Source organism: Pinus tabuliformis, chromosome 7 (genome assembly GCF_031772625.1).
Source record: "Pinus tabuliformis cultivar Carrire ecotype Pingquan chromosome 7, CPIR1, whole genome shotgun sequence".
Classification (NCBI taxonomy): Eukaryota; Viridiplantae; Streptophyta; class Pinopsida; order Pinales; family Pinaceae; genus Pinus; species Pinus tabuliformis.
This window is the reverse complement of record NC_142293.1, coordinates 1,325,183,224-1,325,204,668: the sequence shown is the minus strand read 5'-3', so window position 1 is coordinate 1,325,204,668 and position 21,445 is coordinate 1,325,183,224. Positions and strand designations below refer to the sequence as shown.

Here is a 21,445-nt window from a genome sequence, read left to right as displayed (position 1 = left end):
CGAAACAGAGAGAGAGACACCAAAATTTCGATTTTCCTTGTCTCCTTAGCCTTCCCCAAACTCGCATTCACTTCAACTTCCCGGCAACAGACTTCGCACCTTTTCCCAACTACAAGAGAACTTCACACTTCTGCCCAACAACAAGAGATTTTCGCACTTCTTCCCAGCTACAAGAGAATTTGAACTTGATGAGAGAATGATGCTCCAAATGAATTCGATGACCTTCCTTTTATAGGCTTCTTGTAGGTTCAAATAGGGTCCTTAGGCTGACTTGATCTTCTCTTAGGCCGACATGGTATGGAGGTTACCTAATTCATATTTGACTCAATACTTAACCTTTTTACATGATTCAAAAGCCCAAGAAGGGTCTCCTTAAATGTACAGTAACTCTATAGACTCATAATAAATCCTAGAAGTCCACAATGGGGACTTTGACCTAAAACATGGGGACCCAAGCATGAAACCCATGCTTTAATAAGTCACAATAATAATAATTTTCTTTATTCTTTTGACAAGTACATTACATGATGACTCAAGTACATTATTGAAGACTGAACATAGTTACATTTTCCAACAATTATTGGCATGGCATATTCCTTTTACACTCATTAATGCTCTTACACTCTCTTACACTCATTAAAGCACATCATAAAATATTCTCTTACACTCAATAAAAGCATGTCATAAAATATTCCTCTTACGAACTCTTTAATGCATATGTTACAGTGGCAATTAAAATCATAAATTGTAAAGGCATGCGTTCTTAATGGCATGAGTTACATTTCTTAAATGAGCATATGTTACTCTCCCTCTTAACATGCGAGTTACTCCTCCTTTATGGCATGGATACGTTGCTCCTCTCATATATATGTGCCTCATTCTTTCTCCTCTCATATATATGTGCCTCATTCTTTCTCCTCTCACTACTTGTGCATTGTGAAAGAAGAATTTCAACTTGAGAGAGAGTTGAAGAATATTGTGAGCAAGAGACTTGGAGAGTAAGAGCATAACTTGGTGAGCCAAGGTTGATTTAGTGCTTCAGTGTTGATTCAGTTGAAGGGAAGGTTGATTCAATGTGTGCATCTATTGCTGCTACCAGTGATTTTCATTCTACAGCTTGTTTAGGTTTGGGTGAAATTACTCATTCTCTTGATCTCTCATTGTACTTTGTATCTTTGTTGAACAAATGATTTCTAATAGAAGAAGAATCTGGTAGGGTCTTTCCCTGGTCATTGGACCTAAATTCTTTGCATCTCATTTGGTTCTCGGTTGTCTTCTATTGTGCATTTGATTTATGTTCTATCTACAATTGCTTATCTAATATTGCAACATAAAGAAGTTTTGTAATAAGTGATTGGTACAGCATAGAACTCAAGAATTTCAACATCAACGCTTCACCTATAGGGTGTCATGATGCTCCTCTAGTGGGCCTGGGCTCCAGTTGAATTGCCCTTTCCCATGATGGAAACCACCTGCCAATCACACACAATTTCCAGTGTTGCATCTTCATCATTACATACAATTAATCATGATTCATTAGTGCATCTAAGTGAACCAAGCTTATTAAACAAGGGCAAATTGAGACTTCATATAGGTCTTCTTTTCCAAATATGGGGCTTTGATCTCATAATAGTGTTACCTCCCTAGGTAGGAGAGGCCAATAAACAACCCTACTGCGTGTGCCTAGCCCCTGGTACATCCTTCAATCAATAGGATGCATGTGAATAACAATGGAATGGAATGGGGATAAAGGTGTCTCAGGGCCATATGCCATGGGTAAAGGAGTAGCAATAAGAGGAAGTCCACATATTGAGTGTACATATGTGAGGAGGGAGCAATCAGAGTTACCCCGGCCTTTTTTTTCCACCCTTCTTTATTTTCCTTTTGCTTTTTCTTGATTTTTCTTTGTATTCATGCTCGAAGGTCTAGAAAATACGAGCATGTTGTGAATGATGTATAACAATTATTACCCCCTTAACTGTGGGGCATTTCATCGCCCACCAACGGTTAGGATGTGCAAGGGTTCCCTTTTTGGTGTGATGGGGAAACCAATGTCCCTAAGAACCAGGGTAATAGCCATAATGATAAGGGGTAGAGCTCACACTTGACTTTTGCCCACATGTTATTATTAAAGTCCCGGTCATCTTTTGAATTTTGTGATTTTCCTTCTCTTTTGTGATTGCTTGTGGCCATGATATGATTTTAACTTTCTTTTAGTTGCATCGACCTTCGGGGCAACATTTCCAGGCCCAACCCAGATATGTTGACAAGGGGAGCAAGTGTGCTAGACCCTGTGGACCCAGAGAAGGGAAAGAGTGAATAGGGCTCCTAATGTGTGAAGGGAAGTGATAAATATGAAAACAGAAAACGGGACCACGCTACCAAAATCGAGGTTTCCCAAGTAGTGTCCTTCCTAAAGCCATAGGCCAGTAGGGGAGATCCCACTGGACTAGGGTTGAAGATTAAACCCTCATTTAAGGTGAGATAACAAAACCACTGTCATGGCCCTTCCTTCTTCCAAGTCAGCCAATAATCCATGCCAAAATGCCCAAATGAAAAACAAGCATAAGCACCCAATTGCATAATAAAAAACATACCTTTTGGGTCGAATTGCCCACCTTCTCACATGTGCTCTTGACAAATGGGCGAGGAAATATACAATTGTTTTAGGTGGTGGAGATAAAGTGTTGAAGAACGTAACTAGTGTCGGTCTTCATAATTGTACTCGAGTCATGATGTAATATATTTATCAAAAGAAAGAAAAAGAAATTTTATTATTAAATTGACTTATTAAAGCATGGGTTTCATGCTTGCGTCAATTATTTTTAGGTCAAAGCCTCCATTGCAGGCTTTTAGGGTTTATGTGAAGTGCCATTGTCCATATCATAATGTAAAGAACCCTTCTTGGGATTTATTTGTTAAGAAAGAAATTTATTTTATTGTAAAATAGGCCTTTTGGGCCTCCTCCACCAAGTCGGCCTCAAGGAAGGACAAGTCGGCCTCAACTAGGGAATTCGACCTCACAAACTCGCTATATATTGGAGCAACTCGACTCATTTGAAACACATCTCACACAAGTTCGAATCGCAGTAGCTGGGAGCAAAAAAAGTGTGAAGTTCCAGAAGGAAACTACATCGAAGTTGTGAAGTTGCATCGAAGTTGTGAAGTTGCATCAAGGTCGAAGTTGTGAAGCTACATCAAGGTCGAAGTTGTGAAGATGCTAGACTGAAGCTACTAAAATTGTTAAGATCGAAACTGCAATCCTAAAGCTGGGTCGAAGTTCCGAAGCAAGGGGTTAAAATTTTGGGTTGAAGCTGCAATTGAGATGCTGGGACTTGCAAACTTTGGAAGAGATCATCTATCAGAAGGAAGAGCTCACTTGGTGGGGGAAGAAGGTCTTTTGGTCTATCTCAATTTGAATCTACTGAAGGAAGAGTTTTGACTGGGTTTTCCCCTATAAAGGGGTTTTAGCCATGACTGAATGCCTACATCTGGTGTCCATATATCTTCGTGGTTTGCTTTTGGTAATTGCTTGATGAAACAACGATAAAGGAGGAACACAAAGAAGTTAATAAGAAGTTAGAACACTAAGATTTCACAAGTAATTATCAACATAAGAAAATCTTTCTGCCTTTCCGATTTTCTAACATAAAGTGGCACATCACATCGGCTACAAGGTGGTTGTCTGGGATTGTTGGCTGTCGGTTGGAAGAAGATGAATAGGAGAAAAGCTCTCCTAAGGGTACCCACTTTTGGTGGGTAACAGGGACAAACAGCACAACATATCCGTATGACTGTATGGATTTACCTATACGATTGTACAAATGTCTATATGACTGTACAAAACTATTTCGTACACCAATAAAAAAGTGTTCAACACATGTACTAACTACCACCTAAAACTCAGATTTGCCTCTACTTGAATCCCTCCTCACATTATCTCTTGGTTGTTCAACTACTCTTGTTGAAAGCCTCTACCTTGCTTTGTCTTTATACTTTTAGCAAAGAATCTATTTTTAAGTTTACTCCTAGTTTAAATCATGCATGAGATACAATTTTAAACTCAACTAATAAATATAAGAATTTCACTTTTTTACTAAAGTGGGCTACAAAATAGAACTATTATTCCAAAACTAGAACTACTTTTCAAAAATGTCCCAAACTACTTCTCGCATGTTCACACTAATAATCTGTTGAAATTCATGTCCAAGCTATAATTCTCACACAGCATGTTGTGCAAATTATAACAAATTATGCAACTACTTATGTCATTGACCACAAGTTGTTAATGGAGAGACACCCCACATTGTTCTATATTCCATTTGTTTCTCATTGCATCAACTAATGCTTGAGGATGTGGAAATAGTCTAGGAGCATCAAAAAAATTCTATATAACCATGCATTTGTTCTTAGCCTCATGAGGAGAGTCACAAGAAATAGGCCATTGTTGTGTCCTAAAATCATATGTTTTGCCAACGGGTTTGTTCCTCTTAAAACTATACTCCAATGTCAATGTGAGTTGACGCATATATTTGTTTTTTATCAATGGCATAATTGTGCATTTAACACAAGACAAGATGGGAGAGTCATCACTAAACTAGTGTACAATGATTCATTCCAAGGACGGCCATAAGTTGCTAAAGTTTCTCTGCTTTGTTGATGGGGATAAACCTATAATGGTTTGTTTGTATGAGGCCATGGATGCAGCCAAAGAAGCTATCAGATCTTATTTATTGTTGAACAAATGTAACTAATGTCTGTCTTCATAATGTAATTTCATCATCAAAAATGTTTATTATATTCACTATTATTATTGTATTTTGGTCATGGCATGTTCTTCATGCTTATCGAGTCAAAGAGAGTCAAAAAGAAATTATTTTGAGGCAAAAGAAATGTATTTGAGTCAAGTCCCATTTGGACTTTTGTAAAGAAAATGAAAAAGAATTTTATATTGAGTCAAAGTCCAACAAAACTGTCAAGTCGGACCTCCTTGGGAACAAGTTGGCCTAGGCCTCCAAGTGTTGGAAAATGTAACTAGTGTCGATCATAATGAAAGAAAAATTATTAATGAATTTATCTTTTATTATTCTATTTCTTATTCAAGCATGATCTTCATGCTTTAGAAGTCAAAAAGAGTCAAAGACATGTGTAATTGAGTCATGTCACATTTAACATTTTGTAAAGAAAAAGAAGAGAATTTTATTTTTGTCTAAAAGAGTCAAAAAGGTTCAAGTCAACCCTCTCTCAATCAAAGTCCGCTTGTGTAGCTATTTGATACCTCATGGACAGCTATATATATAGCAGAAAATTTGACCTATTAGATCCATCAAGTTTTGAAGAAACAAGTCAAATTTTGTGACTGAAAGAAGGAGAAACAAGCTGAAGTTCAGAAGTGAAAGGAAATTCAAAGAATACGAAGACTGAACACTACTTATGATCCATTACAGTCACACATGCGAGTTTCCTGAAATTCTATGACAAGGCCGAGAAAATCTGAAGTATGCTACAGTTTTTGTCAAGGCCGAAAATCTGAGTTTTCCTGAAGTTGTTAATAGGGCCAAGACCTTTGTAGCTGGAGCGAAGTTTGAAGAAGGTTGACTATATCTTGAGCAGAAAGAACGAGGTTGACTACAATTGAGTTTGACTTGAGAGGAGGGTTGATGTGGAACCTTCAAGGGAGTCTTTGGTCCTGGGTTGGATATCTCATTTTGACTTGATTCAATAAGAAGAGGATTGTTGGGTTTTAGCCCTTGTGGGGTTTTTCCCTGGCTTGAAAGCCTAAATTTTGTATATCTTGCTTCTTTGTGATCTTGAGAGAATAATTTGCATAATTTCTTAAAGAAGAAGGAACAATAAAATAACAAAAGAAAGAAGATTAATCCTCACAAGTAATTACCCAGTAAGAAAATCTACATTAGCTTTGATTTTTTAAGATGGTTTCAGAGCTAAGGTAAAGAGGAGACAGTATTACTAGACAGAAGATAGAAGGTCATCTTTGGAGCAGTTATATTTGAAGACATCTCTAATAGAACAGTTCAGTTGCAGCTTTCTTCCAATCCTACATATCTAATTCAATGGCTTTTGTATGCAACGAGAGCAATAAGCTAGAAGGAGCATCCAACTTCAAGGCATGGAAAAAGAAAATTGACTTAGTCCTTAGAGAGAATGATGTCATGAAATTCGTTCAAGGAAAGGTTCCAACTCCAAATGAGAATAATGCCCAAGAAACGGAAAAATATGAAAAAGGGGAAATTAAAGCTCAAAGAATTCGATGAGTCCATCAAAGACCATCTTATCACTTTTGTATCAAAATTATCTATATCTAAAGAAGTCTATGATACCTTGGCAAAATTATACTCCGTTAGTACAAGAAGTCACATGATAGCCCTGAGAACTCAACAATATCAATCAAAGATGACAAAAGAAGACACTATAGCATCTTATTTCATGAAGCTATCAAAAATTAAAGATCAACTTCAAGAATCTGGTGAGAAAATATCTAATTCAGAATTAATTACAGTGGCAATCAACATCTTACTTATAGAGTGGGATGGTTTTGCAAGTAGCATCTATGCAAGAAAAGCAGTTCCATCATTTGAAGTATTATAGGCTATGTTACCGACCATTTTCTGGGTGATATCTCTAGGAGAAAAAATGTATCCATGATGGGCCTCAGCCAATAGACAACAGCCCCTTGCAGCCACCAACTAGCTCGATGTGTCAATTCTCCGCCACCTGAGCCAGCCATTGTTAGTTTTTCGTAGCATCAGATGTGCTCTAGCCATGAAAATTGGTGGAGAGGCTAAGGCACATGATTTCTAAAGAACCCATAAACCATTTGGTGCAATTATACCCGGATTGTATTTTATTAAGATAATTATTATTTTTAATGGGGTTCCTAAGTCTAAACTTAGGAAAATTAAAATATTAATGGGTATTAATCAAAATGTGGGTGAGAATGATCTAGAAGGCAGATCAAGTCAAGTTTTAATCTTAGTCGTTGATTAGAGACTCAATCTCGATCGTTGAATTCTCAACAAGAAAAGTATAAGGGGGCTTGGGGTTCATTTAGAAACACACACGAAGAGAACGAATTGATCTAGAATTCGATTTCTAGGCTAGGAAGCTGAGAAATTCGAATTGAGTGATCAATTGCAGCAAAGGGGCAGGGATAGTTCAGGAATACTAACAGAGACGCAGAGAGAAGCTTGTGGAGGCAGCGCAGCACTCAGGAGGACTGACGTTGGGCCAATCTGGGACCAAGCAGGCCTGACACAGAGCCAGAAGGGCCAGCGCAGAAGCAGAAGTTGCCCTCCACACAGAAAGCTGGAACTGTCGGAACAATCGGGAAAGCTGACGCAGTGAGCAGAAGAGCCAACACAGGGCTGATGCAGAGCCTGAAACGCTGACGCAGGGCCAGCGAAAAAGTAGCCGGGGTTGGCCAATCTTGTTGTCTGATTAGCCGGAATCTATCAGGTGAAGTGAGGTAAAACTCACTCAGATTTTCTGCCATTGTATTTTCTCTGTCACTGGATTGTCGAGAGGGCATCCAACATTTGTATTCAGAATTACTGCTTAATAATAGAAAACCCTTAGAGCTGCTACACCAGTTTTCCCGCATTGGGTTTTTCCAAGGACCATTTTGTCCAAAAATAATTGTGTCCTATGTATCGTGTTCTTTGCTCAATTTTTTGTTTCATGTAATCAAATTTAAAGTAGTGTAGGCTGCAGAATTAATTTGCTTCAGTATTCAGAGAATAACTTGATGAATGTATATTAAAATCAAGTAGGTGAAGTAGATTCAGATTTGCTGCAGTAGTGGTTCCTTAAGGATTAAGAATTGTCACAGCCATGTGGTCCCTCACCCATCTATCATGATCGTATGTTTGAAGGTGGGCCTCCCAAACCTAAAGGTATGTCTTGTTATTTGGAAATTGAGTATTCTAGTTTATTTATCATGGAGGCTTTCGGCATGGATTAATGGGGAGATTCGGTGGAAAGAGTGGTATAGGTTTGTGCTCTTGTCCCCTAGGTTTCTTTTAGGATGTTAACCTTGCACCCTAGTCTCGTGGGATCTCTTTCACTGACCTATTGGTTTTAGAGATGGTATTACACAGGAAACCCTAATTTTGGTTGCATAGTCTCACTCCCTAATTCGCATATATTACTCCTCCTTCCACTCATTACACCCCCAATCATCTCTCCTCCCACTTGGGTCCACATTCCTCCACTGGGTCCACATAGGGTCAGCCACCCCCTCCCCTTGCCCCACATCTTGGGTCGGGCCTGGAATGATGCCGGAGGTTGATGTAGCTAAAAGGAAAATAAAAAACATAATTTTCAACATTCAACAGGAAACTGTACCACAAAATGCAAAAGATGATCGAGACAAAAATATTTAGCACGTGGGCAAAAGCCGTGACAGGAGCTCTACCCCATTCTATGGCCATCATCCTGGTTCCTACATGGCCCTTGATGAGCCTCTTTCATCATTTAGGAAACCATGATTGTCCCAGCCCCCTGTGGGCAATGAACTGCCCCACCTTGAAAGGGGGCATCCACTGTTATACTTTACGCATCATGCTCTCATTACCTAGAGCCCCGAGCAATCAACCAAAGAAAAGCATAAAAGGAAAAAGGCATATGAAGAAGGGCGGAAAAATCAATGTCAGGGATCGGTAACCTATGCACCATGATTGCTCCCTCCTATACATTATTTACCCAAGTGTGGGCTTCCCTTTATTAGCTACCCTTGTACCATAGGATGTGACTAAGGTTGCCCCCTTTTATTCCCTACTTCATTCCATCATTATGCCACATGCCACCACCATTTGAAGGATGTACCACAAACATACCACCCCCTTTGGAAGTAGAAACCACCTAATAGGATGTTTGGTTAACCCTATTTGGAGCTTGGAGACATTAGCACATGCCAAAGCCCACTATGGAAGGGCATGCCATTATGAAGTGCCCACTTGTTGTCCATGGTTTATAAACTCTTTTACTTTATTTCTTTAATGATTTGGTATGTTGGAGGGCACAAGGACACATTGGATCTAATGCAGATTTGCAGATGGTTTCCATTTGGGTTTGGTATCCCTATACAGGGCTCTGACCCCCAAAGGGCTACATTGGCACATGTAAGGTGTGTGTAGAGAGCCATGGGCCTCCACATCAACAAGCAGCACTCCATGAATCCCCATAGCCATTCAGAGATTGCTCATGGTTCACTTGTTGGACAAGGAAGATGCACCTGATTCATCATATCTAGTCGGCCCCACAGTTGGACCACACACTTGGCAGATGGTCCAGGACTTGCACGATGATGTGGCATCACCTACACCACCATCCTAGCCCTTGCAGGCGATCTACAGGAATTCAATTTGTTTGGAGACCCATGAGGACACTTGTGTGCACCCACCTGTCATTTGGAACACCACAGATTATTACAAGGGGCCAACCCCTTGTCCATTGCTTTTGGAAGTCCAACTCCACAATATGGCACATAGGGACTTCATTAGGCCTCTTCCAAGGCCCAACGACATGCATCATAGATTATTCAACCTCATGAGAGGCTTATTCTTTTGTTTATGAGCTAATTTGGTGGGCTTGTCACCAAAAGCTAGTTATTTTGCACATTATAGGAAAAACTTTTATGGGAAGAGGATTTCTCCAACGCTGCCAAAGGGGATGTTGTCATTATCATAGATAAGGAAGATTACCAAAGAAAAATGTTAGATCACCTTTGTAATGGCGAGAGCCATAGAAAACTTAATAAGAATCCCTTAAAGAAGATTTCTAAAACAGTTGCTCTAGCCATAAAATCTAGTAGCATTGTTAGCTCCCTTAGCCAGAAGCTAATTGAGAGTAGCCCTCTCACTCCTAGGATTTATGGTCTTCCAAAGATCCATAAGGAAGGGGCTCCCCTGCATCCCATTGTCAACACCATTGGAGGGCCAACCTATCTTCTTGCTAAGTTTTTAGCAAATAAGATAAAACCTCTTGTTGGTCGAGCTAAATCCTTTGTCAAATATTTGTCTTCGTTTGTCAATGAATTAAAGGGTATAAGGCTAGATCTAGGTGATAATTTGGTGAGTTTTGATGTGGTCTCCTTGTACACTAATATCCCCATTAATGAGGCCATTGAAGTCATCAAGCGCATTACAGACCTAGATACAACTTATTTGGTTGAAATTTGTCTTACTTCTACTTTCTTTAGTTTTGAAGGTGAATTTTATGAACAAACTTGTGGAGTTGCCATGGGTTCCCCCCTTTCCCCAATAGTGGCTAATTTGTTTATGGAGGACTTTGAATCTAAGGCCTTGTCCTCAACTCTATTCCAGCCTAAGCTTTGGAAAAGGTTTGTGGATGACACTTGCGTCATTTGGTCTCATGGTCAGGAAAAGTTGGAGCTCTTTTTCCAGCATCTTAACAATCAATCTAGTTCCATAAAGTTTACTATGGAATGTGAAATCGATGGCAGCCTCCCTTTCCTCGACGTTCTTATTTCAAAGAGAGATGATGGTTCTTTCTCCCACCAGGTTTTTCGAAAGAAAACTCACACTGAACAATATCTTCATGCGAATTCACATCATTTCCCCACTCAAAAGCTAGGTGTTCTCAACACCTTAGCCACTCAGGCATTACGAGTTTCTGATGAAAACCACCTCAATGATGAAAAAACCCATCTCCTTAGTGTTTTTAATAAGAATGGTTATAGTAAGCATCAATGTCTTAGAGCCTTCCTTAAGACTAAAAAAGGTCCTAGGATTAAAAATGATCTTAAAGATCAGTTTTCAGGGGTTCATCTTCTGTTTATCCAAGTAACCACAGACAAGATTGCTAAGACCCTGAAGAAGCATAAGGTTCCTTTGACATTTAGGCCACTAAACACTATCCATAGCTCCCTAGATCAGTGAAGGACCCTGTGAAAACTAAAGATGTGAAAGGTGTTTATGTTATCCCTTGCTCATGTGGAGCTCCATACATTGGTGAAATTGGCCGCTCAATTAATCAAAGGATTCTTGAGCACGCAGGTGACATCAAACATGGAAGGTCTCACTCCTCCGCTTTGGCAAAACATGCAAAAAAGACAAACCATCACATCTGCATTGAAGAGGCGACGGTCATTGCAACGATCGATCATTTTCATCACCGTAAGTTTAGGGAGGCCTTGGAAATTGAAAGGAAGCCTATCAATCTGAATAGAGATGATGGTTGGAATATTAGCAAGTGTTGGATCCCTACGTTGTATTCCTAAGTTTTTATAATATTTAATTTTTTATTTATTTTAATCAAAATTTATGGTATTCCTTTATTTCTTATTTATTTACTATTCTTTTCTCTTTTTTTCATTATTATTATTTTTAATTTAAATAATAAAATTGAGTTATTTCATTATTTTGACTTATATTTTATTTTTTTCATTTTTTTCATTTTTTTATTACTATTTTTAGTTTCATTATTTTTTAATAGTTAAATTTGACCTTATTATTTTTATTTTGTTTATTTAATTATTTTTATTTTTTCCATTTTCTTATTACTATTTTTCAGTTTTATTTTTTAGAATAATTCAATTTGGCCTTATTATTCCTGACCTTCGTTTTGATAAAATAATAATAATAATAAAATTAATTTAATTCTTTATTTACACTAATTTCCATCTATTACTTTATTTTAATTAAAAAATGTTTTTTTTTAATTAATGATAATTTTTTAGTCAAAACAGTTGTTAAATTCTAACGGCTATAAAACATTTCTCTTTCCATCTATTACTTTATTTTAATTAAAAAAAAAAAGTATTAATTAATGATAATTCTTTAGTCAAAACTAGTTGCTATATTCTAACGGCTAAAAAACATCTCTCATCATCTATTTAATATAATGCCATGATTTGGTTCATCATCTTGTCTTGAAGATGAACCACACTAGATGGTTCGAAACACATCGACTTATAGTTTCTTTATGTGATTTTTACTGAAAGATCTCTCAAAATTAGAGTTCTTTTGAGCGAATACACACCATGAAGAAGAATCATTTGTAGCAAAAACAATTGAATGACATGGTTTATGTTCAATACAACCTCAGGTTGAGGCAAAACCAATTGTTAAACAAGACACCTAAATCAAGCAACATAACTTTGAATGACTTTGATCCATCATCCAAAGTGGGTTGTGGAGACCCAGGAACCAACATTTGATAATGAAGATCTTTCTTGGATGGACTTGGACCCACCTCCACCTTCAGCCCAGGGGAATGATCAATCAAGTCGAAATCCCACTATAGATTCTCAGTGTACTAATTCTAAGGATGAAGATGAGAAAGAGGATGAGGATGATGATTTGGATTAGTACTAATAGTGTTGTAGTCAATGTTTTTAAAACCGGAACCGGTGACTGGACCGGTCCACCTAATGAACCGGTTTACCGACCGGAACCGGTCTAATCGGGACTGGTTTGGTCTAAACGAACCGGTTTTAAAAAAATACATTAAATAATTAATTTTTAATGGAACAAAACTATTTTTAAGATGTAAAACCATGATTCCAAGCCAATAGATATTAGAATATTCCTATTTAGTTAATACTCATTCTGTTAGCTGTTGCTATTTTTTCGTTTAAGCAGTTTCTTAGATGAAACTGAGTGTTTCCATATTCTACATAGAAACTTGATGTTTCTATTATTGTAAATATCTCTGTATTATCTTTGAGCGTTTTGCTCCTTTTGAATTAATTCATTCAACATTCTTTTATGGTATCAGAGCGAGGTTAAGAGATTTCTTGAACAGTTATTCTCTCTGCACCCTAATCTCGAGTCCTTTCTAAGGTCGAGCCCTTTGTAAGCCAGGTAGCCTTCACTGAGTCTTAGCCTCGGCTTTGCTCACTGTGATAAAAGCTTACAGTCGTCCATCTCGATACAGAAATGGATTCTTCTCTTGGATTCTTCTCCTACGTCTCTGTCGTGTTCTTATGCAGCAAGATCCCCACAGAATTTTAGGGACAGGGCGTGCAGTCATATTCGCATTCCCTTCGATCATTCGGTGGCATCGAAAAATTCCGCAGAACCTTGCGCTTCATCCGTCCATCAATTTGAAGGGATCGGGACCAAAGCGGGATCGTGGCAGCGTGTTTTAATATATACGTGCTGCCTAACCTAGCATGTTTGCTATGGCACTTTTGTGTTGAACAATATATTTACACGGAGACGGAGTCGACATAGGTGTATCGGGTGTGAATTGACGAATCTTAAAATCTCACCGTTATTTATATATATATATATATATATATATATATATATATATATATATCGATCTCGCCCACACGCCATCGTTTTTTTCTTTGCGGAATAGTCTGGCACTGCCGGGAATTTTTTTATGAATCGATTCCGATAATAAATATCAGATTCGACATTACACTGAGAAATTGCAAGTGTTCACCACAGTCAGCGTCTTGTAAGCGTCTTGTAAGCCACTGGCTGCGCTGCAGCACAGAGACAGAGACATTGGAAGACAGTAATCGCTCGCCAGCGTAAGGTCAAACAGGTCCGGCTTTCCTGTTTCCGCCCAAAAGTTCGAACTCCACTTTTGTGATTGCAGCTATATTTCCACTATAATTATTGCACTGCAGATTCTCTCCACAGTCACCTGTACCGCAGTTTTTTGTAAACGATCTACAACGACATGTGGTTTGTGTTGACTGGCTGTGCGTTTGAATATACAGTCTACTTGCATTTGCTTGGCCTGTATTTACTACCGTGAATTAAATGTGTTTTACAGTCAGTCACAGGAAAGTTTTGGTTCTTCTTTCCCCTCTGGAAAATCTTCGTCATCATCAGTATCAGCGTCCAGCCAGTCGTCAATAGGCATACAGTTGTGCTTATGCCGATTAATATATAGATTGCGGCCAAACTGAAACGGAAGGTTCGCATTTTTTTCTGTGGAGATTTTTTTTTTTTGGTCTGTTTTGATTTGCACCAGAATTGGCAGGCAGCTACATTTTTCTTTGTGTCAGACTTCTGTATTTTCTTTGGGAAAATGGCCACCCTCACCAATCTGATGTTAGAAGGAAATCAATGCTTTAATGGCAGCAACTATAACATTTGGAAACAAAGAATGTTGACCATTTTTGAATACAGGCGTCTTGATCAGCTAATTTTGGGCAAAGAGCTTCAGGCTGTTATGCTTCTCAAGCTCTCTGTCGTTGATGATCAGTTACCACAGATTCCTTCTGGCAAGACAGTTGCCGAAATCTGGCAACAGTTGAAAGAACTGCACGAGACATCTGACAAAAGCAGAGCTTTTTTTCTCAAAAATCAGTTGTTCTCCATCATGATGGACGAACATATGTCTTTACAGGAACATCTCAACAAAATTAAAGACATTCGAGATCAGCTCGAAGCTATTGGTCGGACCATGGAGGAAGAAGATATGGTAGTCATTACTTTGAAAAGTCTACCGAAATCTTATGAACACTTCATAGAAACACTCAACATTACCACCACAAATGTTGATCTGAAATTTCCAGAATTATGTACCAAACTTCTGCAGCAGGATCGGTGGAAATAGCAGTTTGGTAGTAGTGCTTCATCAGTGTCCTCGGAAAATGCGTTTGCTGCAAAATATCAGTCCTCTCAGTCCTTTCAGCAGAAAGGCTCTTCTCAGCCTTTTGATCCTGCTAGGAAGAAAAGTGTGCAGTGTAATTACTGTCACAGGTTCGGTCACATGAAGAAAGATTGCCGACAGAGGATTGCTTCTAAACAGAAGAAACAGGGAGGGCCACATCAGACAGCAAATGTTGCAGAACATTCCAAGCAGACAGAGTCTGCCTTTTACGCCTTTATGGCTAAAAGGTCTTCAGATCATGTTCCTTCCTCTGCATGGTACATTGATTCTGGTGCATCACGCCATTTCTCTCACAGGCGTGACTGGTTTATTGACTTCTCACCTTTCAGTGATTCAGTGGTATTTGGCGGAGGTGAAAAGTACACAGTAGCTGTCAGAGGTACAGTTCAAATTCAGTCTGGTGGGCGCACACTCATATTTCTGAATGTATACTATGTTCCTGGTATGGAAATTAATCTGCTATCTGTCAGCCAGATTATGAGGAATTCTCCTCAGCTTGATGTTGTGTTCAGTGCACACAAGTGCTCCATTATTGACAGGGAGACTAGTCTAACAGTTGTTGTTGGCTTAGAGGACCATAGTCTATACAGGCTTCTTGACACCGGTGACTCTCCAGAAGTGGCTCTAGCAGCACGTGTCTCTCCCATCAGCACTCTATGGCATCAGCGATATGGCCATCTAAATATGCAGTATCTGTCTCAGCTCTCTCGGGAGGGACTTGTGTCAGGATTACCTGATATTCAGACTCAGCAGTTGGGGGTATGCAGTGCCTGTCAAGCGGGAAAGCAACATCGGTCCTCATTCAAAGATGGAGAATCTTGGCGCGCATCTAAGGTACTTCAGTTACTTCATGCTGATATTTGTGGTCCTATGAATACAGCTTCTATCACTGCTTGCAAATATTTTTTACTTATTGTAGATGATTTCAGTAGAAAGATGTGGGTGTATTTTCTAAAAAATAAATCTGATGCTCTTAGTACCTTTCAGAAGTTTAAAACCTTAGTTGAAAAAGAATCTGGTTGTAACATCATGACCCTTAGGACCGACAATGGGGGGGAATTTTGTTCCTCAGCTTTTGCCAACTTCTGTGATATTCATGGCATCAAACGACAATTAACCACACCTTACACTCCTCAGCAGAACAGTGTTGTCGAGCGTCACAACCGCACGGTTGTTGAAATGGCTCGTTCCATGTTACAACACAGGAGTGTTCCAAACAAATTCTGGGTTGAAGCAGTATTTACTGCTGTTTATCTTCTTAACCGATCACCTACTCAGGCTGTTAAAGGGAAGACTCCTGAAGAGGTTTGGTCTGGCCGTAAGCCTAAGATCAGTCACCTCAAAGTATTTGGCTCAGTTGCATATGTTTGGATTCCACCTGCTAAGCGCTCTAAGTTGGATTCCAAAAGCCAGAAACTCATGATGACAGGATACAGTGATCATCACAAGGCCTATAGGTTGATAGATATAGCCACCGGTCGTCTTAGCTTCAGTCGGGATGTAGTATTTGATGAAGACAGAGGATTCTTTCAGTCTTCTTCTTCTTCTTCTTCTGAGCAGTGTTCTGAGGATCAGCCTCACAGTGTTCTTCTTCCGGTCGGTCCACCTGATGGGAGGGATAATATAGCATCAGTATTTGATAATACTCTATCTGAACTTCCTCCAGAAAACAACCCTCCTCTTGATGCACCTATTGCTCTTGAGTCTTCTTCACCTCCTCCTGATATTGGTTCCTCTACTCTTCGGCCTAAATGGTGGGCTAAAACCATTGGTGATCTCCGAAATGATGAGCTTCTTGAAGGTAGAACTTCTAGACATAAGAACAAACAACAGTCTACAGTCAATTTTGCTCTTATGGCTAACCTTCACAGTATTTTTGAGCCTCAAACCTATTCAGAGGCTAAGGGTACATCTGAGTGGGAACAGGCTATGGAAGCCGAATTCCAGAGTCTTCAGAAGAATCATACCTGGACTCTTTCTGATCTTCCTGCAGGGAAAAAGCCCATAGGCTGCAAATGGGTGTATAAAGTGAAATACAAAGCTGATGGAACCATAGACAAGTATAAAGCTCGTCTTGTGGCTCGAGGGTTCTCACAGAAGGAAGGCATCGACTATGAAGAGACTTTTGCTCCTACAGCCAAGATGAGTACCATAAGGCTTGTCCTTGCCCTAGCAGCTCAGTTCAATTGGAAAGTTCATCAGATGGATGTCAAGAGTGCTTTCCTAAATGGTGATCTCCAAGAAGAAGTCTACATGACGCAGCCTTCAGGATTCAAGGTTGCTGGTCAAGAACAGAAAGTGTGTCGATTAGCTAAAGCCATTTATGGATTGAAGCAAGCTCCTCGGGCTTGGTACATGAAAATTGATCAGTACCTGACAGATCAGGGTTTTCAGCGGAGCCCATCTGATGCAAACCTGTATATCAAGCATACTGCTGATGATATCTTGCTTGTGGTTGACTATGTGGATGATCTTATCATTACTGGCAGCTCTGCACATTTGATCCAGGGGATCAAACAAGATTTATGCAGAACTTTTGAGATGACAGACTTGGGACTTCTTCATTACTGTCTGGGGGTTGAAGTTTGGCAGACTGAAAATCATATTTTTCTTTCTCAGTCCAAGTATGCAAAAAATCTTGTGGACAGGTTCAGAATGCAGGATTGCAAACCAGCCACGACTCCTATGGAACCAGGGCTCAAACTTTCATCACAGTCATCCTCTCCCCTTGTGGATGAAACTTTATTCAGGCAACTAGTGGGCAGTCTCATCTATCTTACTACCACCAGACCTGACATCAGTTTTGCAGTAAGCTATATCTCCCGCTTTATGTCAGCTCCTAAAGCTGATCATTGGATAGCAGCAAAGCGTGTGCTACGATATGTGCGTGGTACTTCTGATTATGGTCTCTTATATACTCGCAGTTCCAATCCTATTCTCAGTGGCTACACTGACTCTGACTGGGCCGGTTCGGTTGATGACCGTAAATCTACAGCTGGGTATGTGTTTAGTCTAGGATCTGGTGTTGTTACTTGGACTAGTAAGAAGCAACAGGCAGTGGCTCTCTCCTCAACAGAAGCAGAGTATCGGGGAGCAGTTAAGGCATCCTGTGAGGCAGTTTGGCTTCGACGTATGCTTGCAGAAATGCATGTTTCCCAGACCGGGCCTACTTCTTTGTTTTGTGATAATCAGGGAGTTCTCAAACTTGCCAAAAATCCAGTCTTTCATGAAAAAACAAAGCATGTGGAAACTCATTGCCACTACATTCGCCAGCTTGTTGAAGATGGCTCAGTTCAGTTGCAATATGTTCCCACAACAGAGCAGCCTGTCGACATCTTCACCAAGCCTCTTGGTCCTGATAAATTTGTAAAATTCAGAGGGTCTATTGGTGTTGTAAATAGATTGAGTATTAAGGGAGGGTATTAGAATATTCCTATTTAGTTAATACTCATTCTGTTAGTTGTTGCTATTTTTTCATTTAAGCAGTTTCTTAGATGAAACTGAGTGTTTCCATATTCTACATAGAAACTTGATGTTTCTATTATTGTAAATATCTCTGTATTATCTTTGAGCGTTTTGCTCATTCTAAATTAATTCATTCAACATTCTTTTAATAGAGACAAAATATGCAAAGTTTGCTCATTTATATACCATGTAAAGGTGAATATATCAAAATGGCACCGAGTGCAATACATATCATCAACAAAATAGCAAAATACATAAGAAATGAGGCTCTAAATGGCCTATAAAGTCCAAAAACAATATTGCAAGCTATGAGGCCATTGGCCTACTACAAGTCTACAGTGTACACATGATCAATCATCAAGTTCATCACCACTACTAGACACAAGATCATCATCAGGAGCTACATAGACATCATCTGATTCAGAGTCTGAGGATGCCTCAGCCTGATCTGCAACCTCAGTATCAATGCCACCAATGACAATAGAAGTGGACCTAATGGAAGCACGAGTTTGTCGACCTGCATGACTAGTGCCTTCCATTGGTTCTTTGCCTTTCCTTGATGCCGCTATTGATCCTGGTTCTGATGCCACCACATAATCTGCTTCATCCCCTGCCAAAGCCATGTCGATATCAAAATCAGCCTCAAAAACAGGTTCTTCAGTCTCCTCCACCCATTCTGATGTTGGATCAATATCGTCCAACACAATGGGATCTAGATCAGGAGTTTTTCTCATCATTTGGAGCTCTAATTGCATTTATTGTTTACCCCTAAACCATGAAATCCTGAAAACCATTAAGTCTGCTGAATTTTGAGTGAAATCTAAAATTCTAGTTTCTCCATATGAAATCCAATGAGGTCGAAACCACTCTCAAACATCCTGAGTCATTTCATGGTAATGTTAAAAATTTAAGTAAAAGGATGAAAATGAAAATTAAAGGAAATGTCACTTTTACTTTAAGAATTTAACATTACCATTAATTGCCAACATTGTTAGGGTTGAAACACCCTTAGTTCCCCCCCAAAACCCCTCAAACACAGTCAAAAATATGCTTTTTTAACTTTATGGTGGGTGTGCCTAAAACCGGCCGGTTTAGGACGGAACCGGCCGGTTTGTTACAAACCGGCCGGTTCCGTCCTAAACCGGCCGGTTTTCACCGGTTAGGGCAAAAAAATGGAGAAATCAGCATTTAAACCGGGTTTTTTGGCCGGTTTAGACCGGCGGGCTTGCTAACCGGCCGGTTAGACCAGTAACCGGTTTTTAAAAACGGTTTTTAAAACACTTGTTGTAGTTTAGTACTACGCTTATTTCTGGACTCGAGAGGCCATTCAGAGCATGTATGTTGATGTATTTTTTTAGAGATGTATTGCACTAAGTGTTATTTTGGTATTATGCACTCTTGCTATATAAATGAGAACCTTTTCATATTTGTGTATAAATGGTTTGAATTTATATGGATGCATATGAATATATGTGCGTCTGTGTGTGTGTGTGTGTTTTTCTTTAAATTTTGAATATTTTATGTATTTTTGGTCGACTGGTTTTTTGGTTTGGTTTTTTTGTTGGTCTTGGTTTTGTTTTGGTGGATTCTCGATCCAAGGTGTCTACTAGTTTGATGACTGGTCCGATTCTAATAACATTGGTATTTACTATGCCATTGGTATATTGAACATCTTCGTAATTAGTTATTCCATTTCAACGTCGTTTTACCAAACATTTTCCAATATGGTCGACCAACATTCACAACTATCACAGAACTAAAAACAAAGTTAACATTGAAAATTAAGTACAACAAGTATCACACAATTGAAAACAAATATCTGTCAAGCTTAGTCATCCCTAGATGGATGCTCCACTCACTTTTGTTAATTTTCCTGTGGACCTAAAACCCGGCAATTTATTACACTAGCAGATTACAAATCTGTTGAATAAATGCACAACTAGATTCTTAACTTAATTAGCATAAGCAAAAAGTATACAACCAATCTAAATCACAATGGAAAAAACAGAATATGCTCAATCAATAGTTCTTCATTAACTCTGAACTTACTTGGACTCTCATCCTAAAATAATGGCCCAACTAAGAAAAATGTTAATACAATATCATATATGCCTTGGATCTAATCCAACAAATCAGGCCCTAGATCTATCCTTGATCTCCTTGGATGACCTAGATCTTCAATATTGCACTTTTGCACTTCCTCAGACCCAACACACTAGAGTATGGCACTCCTTACTTTAGAAAATCTGTCTCAGATGCTAGTGTCGTTGTAAAGTGTGTCTTTCTCCTCTTCTTAGCCTTGCTTTTATAACTTTCCATTCAAATAAATTCCTAACCCTATCTCCAAAGTGGTTGACAACCAAGATTAGATCTCACCTCACTTAAGATGAATGGTTGAGATTAAAACATAATCACTAAAGTAAATTACTTTACTTTTCCCAAGTTTCTTTAGCTCAACCAACCAACATAATTACTATGTGATTTTCCTAAGTTTAAAACTTAGACTACATTACATTAGCAACTTGAGCAAGTGTCTTAAGGAGATTGTGGGCTACTCATGCACAACAAGACATTTAGGCCTATGAAGAAGACCTGCTTGATTACAAACGTCAACAACTTTTACATCAATACTTGAGGTGATTACCTTTTTGCTCTTCATGCTTATGAGATCATCTAGTGGGCATTGGGTTTATTTTCTTTGGAAGCAAACAGCTTAGGTTTTTGAGATCTGATATTTGTTAGGCCATGAATCCACTAAACCACATCAAGGAAAGAATTTATAAGAGATGATTTTTTTTAAATTTCTAGGGTAGTAGTACAATGATAAAGAAGACAACCTTAGTTCATTCATAATTCCGTACTCAACTCTAGACTTGAGAGAAAAAAAATGCAGAAACAAAGTAGCCTTACCTTCCATACAAAGAGACAAGCCCAATGTCAACACATTAGAAATGGAATTGAAAGATGAAATTATGAGAATCTAGTGAACAGTGTGAGGGACAGAACAACATACTATGGAACACCATCAACTGGACAGACACTAAGGGCAAGATTTCAGAAGAAAGTGAGAAACAGGCAAGATTTGAGAAGAAAGTAAGAAGATAAGGACCAAACCCACAAACATATCCAAATACAGTAGAAAAATTGTTAGTGAATCAGAAAGGGAACTTCAAGATCTTGAGAGTCTGGCATGCAGTAAAAGCACATAACATTTATCCCTCCTACAAAGTTTCCCTGCTGAAGAGAGAAACTCAAGAGATAGAACTATACATAAGACTCATAAAGATCTTGGTGGACAGCAATGAAGAAAGTAACCACTGCTAAAAAATGTAGGTTCTTCCACAGTCTTTGCCTTCTTTCC

At 38.9% G+C, this 21,445-nt stretch overlaps 1 protein-coding gene across 4 annotated transcripts in view; it reads right to left on the bottom strand.

The window, feature by feature from the left end:
- Positions 1-21,445, bottom strand: part of LOC149252460 (anthranilate synthase alpha subunit 1, chloroplastic-like) — a 504,560-nt gene that overhangs the window by 77,979 nt on the left and 405,136 nt on the right. The window lies entirely within an intron of this gene.